This window comes from Ascaphus truei, chromosome 2, assembly GCF_040206685.1.
Source record: "Ascaphus truei isolate aAscTru1 chromosome 2, aAscTru1.hap1, whole genome shotgun sequence".
NCBI lineage: Eukaryota > Metazoa > Chordata > Amphibia > Anura > Ascaphidae > Ascaphus > Ascaphus truei.
In genome coordinates this window covers 173,312,754-173,323,782 of record NC_134484.1, presented here as the reverse complement: position 1 = coordinate 173,323,782, position 11,029 = coordinate 173,312,754, and positions in this window count along the sequence as shown.

Sequence of the window (11,029 nt, the reverse complement as noted above, 5' to 3'; positions counted from 1 at the left end):
ACCAATGTTGGTTTACAATGTTACGGATAGCCTCTGCTTGCCTACTATACTTTGTAATAAAGTAGGGGGTATCAGCGTTTATGTTTCTCTCTCTGGAGGTATTTATGTCAGTAAATCTATTGGTCGATTTGTCTATAGACCTATTGATCATGGCCTCTATTTTGTTGGAGGGCATTTTTATATGCTTCTTGAAGATTGTTTTTGGTATATCCTCTTGCGAGGAACCGATCAGTTAGCTCAATAGATCTAATGTGGAAATCTTCTAGATTAGAGCAGTTTCTCCGGAGGCGGATAAATTGTCCATAGGGTATCCCTTTAATTATAGCATGACTATGTGCACTGTCTGCATGGAGCAAGGTATTTTTTGCATTATCCTTGCTGAAGATGTCAGTATGAATCCGTTGGTCCAGCCCTACATAGAGTTTCAAATCTAAGTAGTTGACGTGAGTGGAGTGATAGTGTGAAGTGAAGTGTAAATTGAACGTGTTGGTGTTAATGAAATTAATAAACGAATGTAATTCCTCTACCGAACCGCTCCAGATGATCAGTAGGTCATCAATGATGCGGCGGTAGAAGTGTATGTGATGTCTGAAAGGGTTGCTATCCCCAAACACGTGGGTCGCTTCCCACCATCCCATGAAAAGGTTAGCATAGGAGGGAGCGAAGCAAGTGCCCATGGCAGTCCCACGTGTTTGGAGGTAGCAATTACCAGAAAAAAGAAAATAGTTGTGCGTGAGCAGAAAGTGAATGCAATCAAGTAGAAATACCGTGTGTAATGGTGATAGTGAAGGATCTAAATCTAAAAAGTGTCTAGTAGCAAGTAGGCCGTGGGTGTGCGAAATGATGGAATAGAGTGAAGAAACATCTAGTGTGACCCACAGGAAGTCTGGTGACCAGTGATAATCATGGAATAAAGTGAGAAGGTGTGACGTATCCAATAGGTGAGAGGGTAAGGTGTGCACAATGGGTTGTAAATAATAATCAATTTAAATGGAAAGGTGTTCACCCAGTGCCCCTATGCTAGAAACTATTGGGCGTCCTGGTGGTGTGTCTACTGATTTGTGTACCTTAGGCAGGTGGTGGAACACGGGAATAATTGGGTGCAGGCATTGCAAATAGTCAAACTCTTTGGGGGACAATAAACCAAGATCTTTACCCATCTCTAACAGGTCAGTGAGTTCAGATAGAAATGTTCTCGTTGGATCAGAGGGTAAAAGGTCGTAATATGTAGTATCATTCAGTTGTCTGAGCGCTTCAGTCTGATAATAATTATAGTCCATAACTACGACCGCGCCACCTTTGTCTGCCTTTTTAATTACTATATTTTCATTGTTTTTAAGGGAAGATAGCGCATGTCTAAGTTCTGGACTAAGATTATCTCTGTTGTTTGGTTTCTCAGAGAATTGTATACCCTTTGACAAGAGGAGAAGATCTCTCTGTACTGCTTTAGTAAATAATTCAATAGCTGTCCCTTTAGTATTATCTGGAGTGAACTTAGATTTATTGTGTAGTCCTGATGGTTTTCTACCTAGAAAATCAAGGCCTGGGTCCTGAAGTCTGACAATCTCTTCCAATAGTCCTATCATGTCATTTAAAGAACACTGTTCCCTAAAGGTCAGCTGATTGTTGATGTCAAAAAGTTTAGCACTGGAGTCATCATTGGTATTAATATTAAGTTCAATGGTTCTCATCTCTTTGTCCACCCTAGTGTCTCTTTGTTTGAAAAATCTTTTCAATGAAAGTTTTCTGGTGAATTTAAATAGATCAACTGTGGTGGAGAAGAGATCAAAGTCTTTATCAGGGGAAAAGGTTAGACCCAGATCAAGGACTCGTGACTCAAAATAAGTGAGTGTGTGCTTAGACAAATCGACCAATAGATTTACTGACATAAATACCTCCAGAGAGAGAAACATAAACGCTGATACCCCCTACTTTATTACAAAGTATAGTAGGCAAGCAGAGGCTACCCGTAACATTGTAAACCAACATTGGTCCATACTTACTATTGATCCTCTCCTCAGGAGCATTACCACCACTAAACCCAGATTTGTCTTCCAACGATCTCAAACTATAGGTAACATCGTAGCCCCCAGTGTTATCCATAAGAACAGATCCACCACTAAAAAAGAGTTCTTTCCAAACCTGAAAGGATGCTTTGCATGTGGACGTTGTAAAATTTGTAGATATGTGTCTAAATCCACTACCTTTACAAATATTGACAATACAAGATCTTACAATATCCCAATGTTTTTGAATTGCAGAACAGAGTTCGTAATATACATGCTTATCTGTGGTTGCCACGAAAAATACATAGGTTTAACCACACGCATGTTTAAATTAAGAGTATTAGAACATATGCGATTAATACTCAAAAAAGACGAAACACATCCTGTATCAAAACATTTTAATATTTGTCAGAATGGGACCTTAACAAATTTTAGATGTTTAGCAATAGAGCAGATACCCATACACTACAGGGGCGGTGATAGAATTACCACACTTTACCGCAGAGAGGCCCACTGGATCTTCACCCTTGATACATTAATTCCTAAGGGATTAAATACAGAGTGGGATCTCAAACATTTCCTGTAACATATGTATGATATCATGTTCCTGCCTGTTCACATCCGTCCTCATATTTATCATTTGTATATTGCATTTTTGACTACCCCTAGAGGTTTCTATTGTTAGCCTTTGTGATCTAAACTTTAGCTACTTTACAGACAGTTGCTTATTTTATGATTACAATGTTTAAATCTTTGTCATTAGATATCTATATGTATCATATCCTCTGCTAGCTAATTATTATTATATTGTTTTTCCCTTTTCTGTACTTATCCCCTCCCTACCTTTTTGTCTCAATAGACTGTATCACATCTCATAGATTTTGTCTTAGGATTGCATTTTATAAGATATCATTTACATATTAGACTTCTTATCCATATTGTCCCTATTGAATACTTATTGATTCATTTACTAATTGATATACTATCTTTGTTATTCACTAGTCAGTATGGTGCATCCATAGACACAACAGGTGAAACAACTTACTAGACATCAACCATGTTCAGCTGTGTGTTAACAATACAGGAGGGGCTATATATACTTGACATTCATTCAGTCCCCACTATTCCCCTTGAGAAAGGGCACTAAGGTGCCTGAAACGCGTAGGGTTGTTATGTAGCAGTTTTTTTGTTTGTCCTTATTCTCTTTTTTATGTAGTCTTCATTAAACGTTTTTAGTTCCTGATTTTGGTGAACTGTCAGTGCTTTTTGGGGACTTTTTGCGATTCAACCTTCCAATCACTACTTTGCTTCCTGCCACTGCCCGATTGGAGTGACGCGCTGAGGATCGGAGGTAGCGTGGGTGCTGGCGGCGGTCTATTCTCCTCCGTGTCATCACGTGTCCACTAGGAGAGGAAGATTTTCCCGGACGGACCGGATGCACCATCACGTGTTTCCGGCAATCGGGATCTTCGCACCACAGAAGGGAGACTGCACAGAGGACATCTAGGACGGCGGCGTCCCCTCTGCGGAGAAGACTGCGTTGGAGAAGGGCTACACGAGGGATCCGTAGGGGCACTGATCCAGGCCTTCTACATCCCAGGATCTCAGGTAGCGTTTCCCATTGGGACTTCTCCTACACACACGCAGCTTACAGCGTCTCCCCCATCTACTTCCATTCCTTCCACACCCACGCTTTGGAATTCCCTCGCGGCTTACCTCAGCAGTCCCACTCATTATTTACTTTCATATACCTTTCTGTACCCTCTGTTTTGAGCTGCGAGTAGCCTTCAACTCATCAGTAATTTGGGTGCAGTCTAGGACATTTGATCGCGGCCACCTCACCGCGACCAAATCTCCGCTGGCATTTTGCCACCTGTGACCTTGCCACAGGGAACATCCGCTGTCGGCTGCTTCACCGTTAAGGTAAGTCACTAACCTTACCTTAAACCCCCACTAATCATAACCCTTAATACTACCACTACCCCCTACTGAAAACGTACGTTCTTGTCGAAGCGGCCGGCAACAGAGGGATCCCCTGCTGACAAACACCGGCCAGGACTTTGTACCGGCGAGACAGCCACGACCAAATGTCTCATTCCCTTTGGGTGCCCCATTGCGAAAAGCTATGGCAAGAGGGTGGTTAAGGCCTGTGTCGTCAACTCCTATCCTCCAGTCTGCAAACGGCAAGTTTTCAGCATACCCTACACAATTAATAAGCATAGTTAAAGGGACAGTGCTTACGCTGACTAGAGTGAATTAATGGCAGTGACATGTTGATTAGTATAACTTAAGAAATCATAGAAGTAACTTATGTCTCCATATCAGCCCCAAATTTTGTAGTGTTATGATCTTTACCTATATATGTAGCAAACCTTACTGTCTCCGCAGCTGCGGCTGAAATAGCTTACAGCTGCGGTTCTGGAGATGGTGCAGGGGGGTACATTGTTCTGGATCGGACCTGCCCACAGCGATAATCATCCTGTCTCAGCGACTCGCCCTGGTGCCGAAAATTGTGTGTGAAAACAGTTTACAGTCTTGTAATATATTAAGTAAATTATTGATCAAGTGTTTCACTTTTTTGTTTGATTACAGCATAATTAGTTTAAAGAAGAGATACTGGAACAGAAGAATAATTAGCTGATACAATTGTAATTACACAGACCACATAGAAGTACTAAGTTTTACAGAATCATAAATAAAAAAAACTTGTTATTCGAATATTGACATGTCTGCGGCCAAAAAGAACAGTTTAAAATCATTTTGTTGTTTTACAATGTGTTTCATAAAATGTCTTAGCGCCTATGCAATTACCAGTGTTAAATATTACAAATATATAGGGGGCGCCTATGCAGCGTCTGAGTGGACGATAGCAGCCCGAGTCAGCTCCGGGGACTGCGCTGAGATCGTGCATAATTACCCTCTAAAACCACCGAAAACCCTGCAAAAACATCCTGGTGTCGGAACCTTCAGGGGATCGTAAGCCAGCCACCCTCTCAGTCGCCCGTTACCTCCAGAAAGCTGCATCTCCTCTGCCCGAAATCCAATATGTGTGTGCACGTGCATCCACAGGCACAGGAGCTTTCACAACAAGGAAACTTTACGGACAGTGAACAAGAGCAAGATTCAGAAGAAAACACTCAAATCACCACAAAAGTTTTAAAACATTTATTTAAATTAAAGAAATGCATGGTGTGTTCCAACTGTCTCTTGACAAGGCTGTTGCTGAATTTAAGGCAGGTCTGAATTCTCTGACCAAATGAACAGTCCAGCTTGAAAATAAACTTGAAGAATCCCTGCAGCGTCCAGGTTCAATGCAAGACGAAATATTCAGGCTCAACGACCTTTACCAATGAGCAATTGGAGGTGTTAAACAAAGGCCTTTCATTGTACCCACCAACCCCCTTGATATTGAAGAACAAGAAACAAAGGGACTATACATTTTATTCCCCCCCACACGATATATACAGAAGAATTGATTATATATTTGTCTCAGCGAATCTTTTAGATTGTGTTGCCCACACAAATATAGGCCCTAGACATGGTCTGATCACGCTCCAGTCGAACTGGTCCTGAAACCCCCTTTTACCAGGCCTAAGGTGTTTCAGTGGCGTCTAAACGAGTCGCTCTTGAACCAGACAGGGATTGAAGAACAGATAGAGAATATTCTGGTAGATTATTTCAAATTAAATAAAGGATCAGTGGAAAGTCTGTCCATTCTCTGGGAGGCCCATAAAGCTTCTATTAGGGGTCAAGTTATCTCAATAGCCTCATATACGAAAAGGGCAAAAAATCTCAAACAGAGTAAATTTACAGCTAAAATCACTTAACTAGAACAGGAAAATATAGAAGCTGCTTTGCCAGACCAGAGAGGAACTACGTAAATTAAGATTGGAAGACACAGAGAAGGCATTACAATGGACCCATCAGACATATTATGATAAAGGCAATAAAGCAGATAAGCTTCTTGCTAGCAAACTGAAGTGTTAAAACTAAATCGCAAGTTTCAGCAATAAGAAGGGGTAACGGGGAAAACATATACAATCCTTTTCATATTGATGAGGAATTCTCTAAATATAATAATTTATATAACATCCATCGAACAAATAGCTTTCTACAGGCATGCGAACTCCCAAAGCTATCTGCGGAAGAATCGGCAGGTCTTAATGCTAAAATAAATATTACAGAATTAAAAGAGGCTATTAAAGGTCTGAGAGCCTCAAAAGCCCCAAGCCCGGATCTTTTTTCAAATTTATATTATAAAAAATATTGGGGAATTTTACACCATTTCTTTTGGACATGTTTAATAGTTTTCTATCGGGTTCCCAGATCCCCTCGCAATGTCTAAAGCAAATTTAGTTGTAATACCTAAGGAACGAAAAGACCCAATGAGTTGCGCAAGCTATAGGCCAATCTCACTTCTCAATACAGATCTAAAAATATATAGTTAAATTCTGGCGAATAGATTAAACCCAATTTTGCCTGTCTAATCCACAATGACCAGGTAGGTTTTAGAAGTAAGCATCAAGCGTAAGATTATTAATATAATTATGTTCAATTCTCTAAACCCAAAGCGATGCTATTGAGCTTAGACGCCGAAAAGGTCTTCGATAGAATTAAGTGGGATTTTTTAGATAGAACTATGCTGGGGTTCGGCTTCTCCGGATAATTTTTAAAAGGGATCCAAGCCTTATATGACACTCCTACAGCCACCCTGAAAATGTCAGGGAGGGAGCTAAACCAAATTAAGATCGGTAATGGTACCAGGCAGGGTTGCCCACTCTCCCCTCTACTTTTTGCGCTGACAATCGAGCCGCTTGCAATCAAATTCAGGGAAACCTCAAATATTCAAGGTATCAAGATCGGCCAAGAAAATTGGAAGACTTACTGCTTCTGTTAGACATAACAAGAAAATTCCATAAAGTCTGGAAGCCCTGGTACAATAGGGGAAATAGGTGAATTTTTGACCCACTGCAGAATGTTGATTGTTCTTTCTCTGACTGCTGGTAGTTCGGTGTAATATGTGGAGCTAAGATGTATGGCGTGGCTGCTCTTATGTAATTTTGCATTTTTGGATCCAACTGATAAAGTGGTGGGGCCCACCCATCTCCCCTTTTTCTCTTTCTGTATTCCTTTCCCCATGTTTTTCTCAAAATCTAAATAAAAAATAAAGTTACAAAAAATATATATTATTCAAATGAGAAAAAAAAAAAACTAATCTTTGAACACCTATTGCTGGCAGGTCTGGCCAATCCTGGTTTCGCACTTCATATTCAACATACTGGTTGGTGGTGTTTATCCTTGTGACAAATCTACTATGAGATAGAATTTCTCAAAACATGCAAAAGCGTGGATTTGTAATGTTGGAACATTTAATGGTCCCCACTTGGTGGCGATAGATGGTACGATTCATATTACATAATCGTGATACATGTTCTTTATTCCTTCTAGTAGTTAAACTGGACCTTAAAATGCAAGCTGTGAGGCGCGATTAGCCCTTTCACAATAGGTTTTTTTGTTGCAGTTTTATGGTCTATAACAGCGGTGCACAAAGTGGGGGGCACGGGGTTTACAGAGGCCCCCGCACGCTTCCCGAAGGCATTTAAATTAATGCCAGGGGAGCTGCAGGGCCTCTGTAAACCTTACTTACCTTGATTCAGACGCTCCTGGTGACATGGCGCGCAGGGTCATGCAACGTCACGTTGCCATGACAATGTGACATCATGAATCAAGGTGAGGGGGGGGGGCGTGAGGAGAGGGGGAAAGCCAGCAGGGGGGTGGGGGGGGGCAAAGGGGAAAGAGATTGCGACCCCCCTGGTCTACAATACAGGCAGTCCTCGTTTTACAACGAATGGCTTATCCAACGCTATGCAATGCATACCTATGTTCATTTTTACAACGCCAAAACAGCTTATCCAACGCTCTGCAAAGTTGTTTGTGTATATAATATATATTATATAATATTATATTATACAATATTATATTATACTATATAATATTATTATATTTTATGTTATATTATATATATAATACAGTATATGCACTATATAATTTATTTGTGTGCTGCATATCTTATTGCCTGCATAAAATATTTGGTGTATTTTAGTGTTAAAAATGCCTTCAGGAACGGAACCTTTCATTTAAACAGTATTCCTATGGGAAAACATGTTTCGCTTTAAGACGTTTCGCTATCCAACGCCATTTTGAGTAACGCATTGTGTCGGATAACCGAGGACTGCCTGTACATTGATCTCTTTTTGTGCTATATTGTTCCACATATTCAGTATCTGCTTCCATGTGCAGGATGTTTTTGGGTATGGTTAAAAATGGTTATTTGTGTGTCTGTTGCCCATGGGTTAAAATAATATCCAACTATGGGGGGGAATAAAAATAAAATAAGTTCTATACAAGTTTTTTTTAAATGCACTTTGAGTTTAATAGAGACCCCAGTCTTATCAGGACACTTTAATTATCTTGTACATTTATACTGACTAAATCAAAAATAAATTACAGGTTTACCACAAAATCAGAATATTTCGAGTAATCACTCGTTTTTTCTTAATTATGACAAGTAGCATACTTTCTGTAAATGTAGAAATTAAAGTTGCAATCCAAGCATCTTAAAAAATAAAAAAAACCTCATACTTTTTGTTTTAATGTGTAGCCTTTGATTACCTTTATTAAAAACGAATTACCTAAGATGCCCATCGATTTTGTTCTCCTGTGATTGGTCAGCAAAGTTCCTGCTTCCCAGGGTTCACCAAATGGCTGCCTTTGTTTCAAAGCAATCCTTCAGTCAGCGTAAACCAGCAGCTACAATGTATCCTTATTACTACAGTAACATTGTAACCTTCAGAGGGAATTGTACAGATTCCCTATATCAAAAGTATACATCCAGGGTATGACGGGAGCAATAAGTCAGGAACACCCCCCAAAAAAACAAGAAAAATATGATGGTGCAATAAAATCACACAAGGATGATGGAACAAGTCTTGGCTCATACGAATCATCTACTTACAAGAAGTATATATAAACAACATACTGGTCTGCACTATTTGGTTCTCTCCTTTGTGTTTCCTCCTGAGTTCCACCTCGTGTTAGAGCCCTCCAGACTTCCTGTTGCCTGGTTCCCCGATATTGCTGGCTTTTCATATACTTCTTGTAAGTAGGTGATGCGTATGAGCCAAGATTTGTTCCATCATCCTTGTGTGATTTTATTGCACCATCATATTTTTCTTGTTTTTTTGGGGGGGTGTTCCTGACTTATTGCTCCCGTCATACCCTGGATGTAAACAAATGATCACAAACAGGAAAGTGTTACAAAGATCTTGCACTGCTGGGGAGGTGAGGTCAAACCTTATATAGAAATCAAAAGGATTATTGGTATATTAAGACTCATTAAAAATGGCAGTTGAATTAAAATTTAAAAAAAGTTAGTATATAATACTACACAACTTTTTTTTTTTTTTTTAAATGTAGGATATTGTTTGGATTGCTCCTTAAAAAAAAGTAGCTAGGTTTTGGCTACATACTGCTATTCAATGTACCCCTCTCTGCAACAATGTTATTGCAGACAAATACAATTGTAAGTAGTGTTTGCAGTTTCTTAAATTGATACCATGGGCTCCATCCCTGTATAAGTAAACATCACTGTCTAACACTGTTCTTTTTTTAACCCCCCCACTGGATATCAATACAAAATCCAGTCTTGTGCTCATTTTGTAAAAAAATATCCAGCTGTTTGCATGGGGGGGGGGGGGGGAGTGGTTTACTAAATGTCTAAATGTCTGCCTTTTTAGTTTCAAATCAATCCTTCAGTCAGGGTAACTCAACAGCTATAATGTATTCTTATATTACTTACGTAATATTGTTACAGTTTGCAGATCTCACTGCTGGGAATATTGGCAACACATGATCAAATAGAAAAGTGTTACAAAGTTCTTGCACTGCTGGGGAGGTGATCTCAAACCTTACATAGAAAACGTATGCTCAAATTTTTTGAAGTGAAACTTCTTTAGTGGCACCTATTCTCATGGGGCAAAACTGGAGCGAAGGAGACGAAAATGAAACGGAAGTGACGCGACTCCCCCCACCACGCCTGCTGTGACATGCGGCGGCGATAGCCGCCGGCGCCGCTCCTAACGTCCGCCGTTACCCCCAGACGTCCGCTGCCATGGGTATATCAAGTTGGCTGGCGCAGAGCTTCCGGTACTATGGGTGTACCAAGTTGGCGGAAGCCCCGCAAGTCCTCCGGCTGTGAGAGGAGGAGCCGCTGCTCAGCCTCTCTCCTCCCTCTTCTATACCTACGCTTCCCATTCCCCGAGTCCCGCGGACTGAGTGCCGCTGGTGCCGGAGGAGCCCCGGGATCATGAAGGGGATATCGCTAACGGCCGTTGCGCTGTCAGCATGTGCCGCGCATGCTCGCACAGACACGTTATCGTGCGCTCCTGGCTCCGGTAACGCGGGGGGTTTGAGCGTGCCGCTTCCCACGCAGCACTGCCGGAGGGGGGGGGGCTCTTAAGCACGGTATCAGCCCCTCACATATGCCGGGCCCGGTGCGGCCGCGTCTCCGTGGGGGGGGAGGGGGGAGAGACTCAGACAGAGCCGCAGCTCCGCCTGGGGTGGGGGGGAGTCAGGAGAGAGGGGGCAGGACACAGAAAGAGAGACACACACACACACTGACACACATACTGACTGACACACATACATACACACTGACTCACATTATATATATATATATATACATACATACATACACACACACACACACACACACACACACACACATACATACATACATACACACACGCACGCACACTGACTGACAGAGACATTCACACAACACAGAGAGAGACATACACTGACACACACACACATTGACTAACACAGACTGACACACACTCTCTGACTGACACGTGTGCCGAGCACGCGCGTTATAAGTCAATTTATGTGACAAACGTCAAAGAAGTTTCACTTACTATGCGCGTGCACAGCACACACAGCTTTTTTTTGTTTTTTTTTAAACT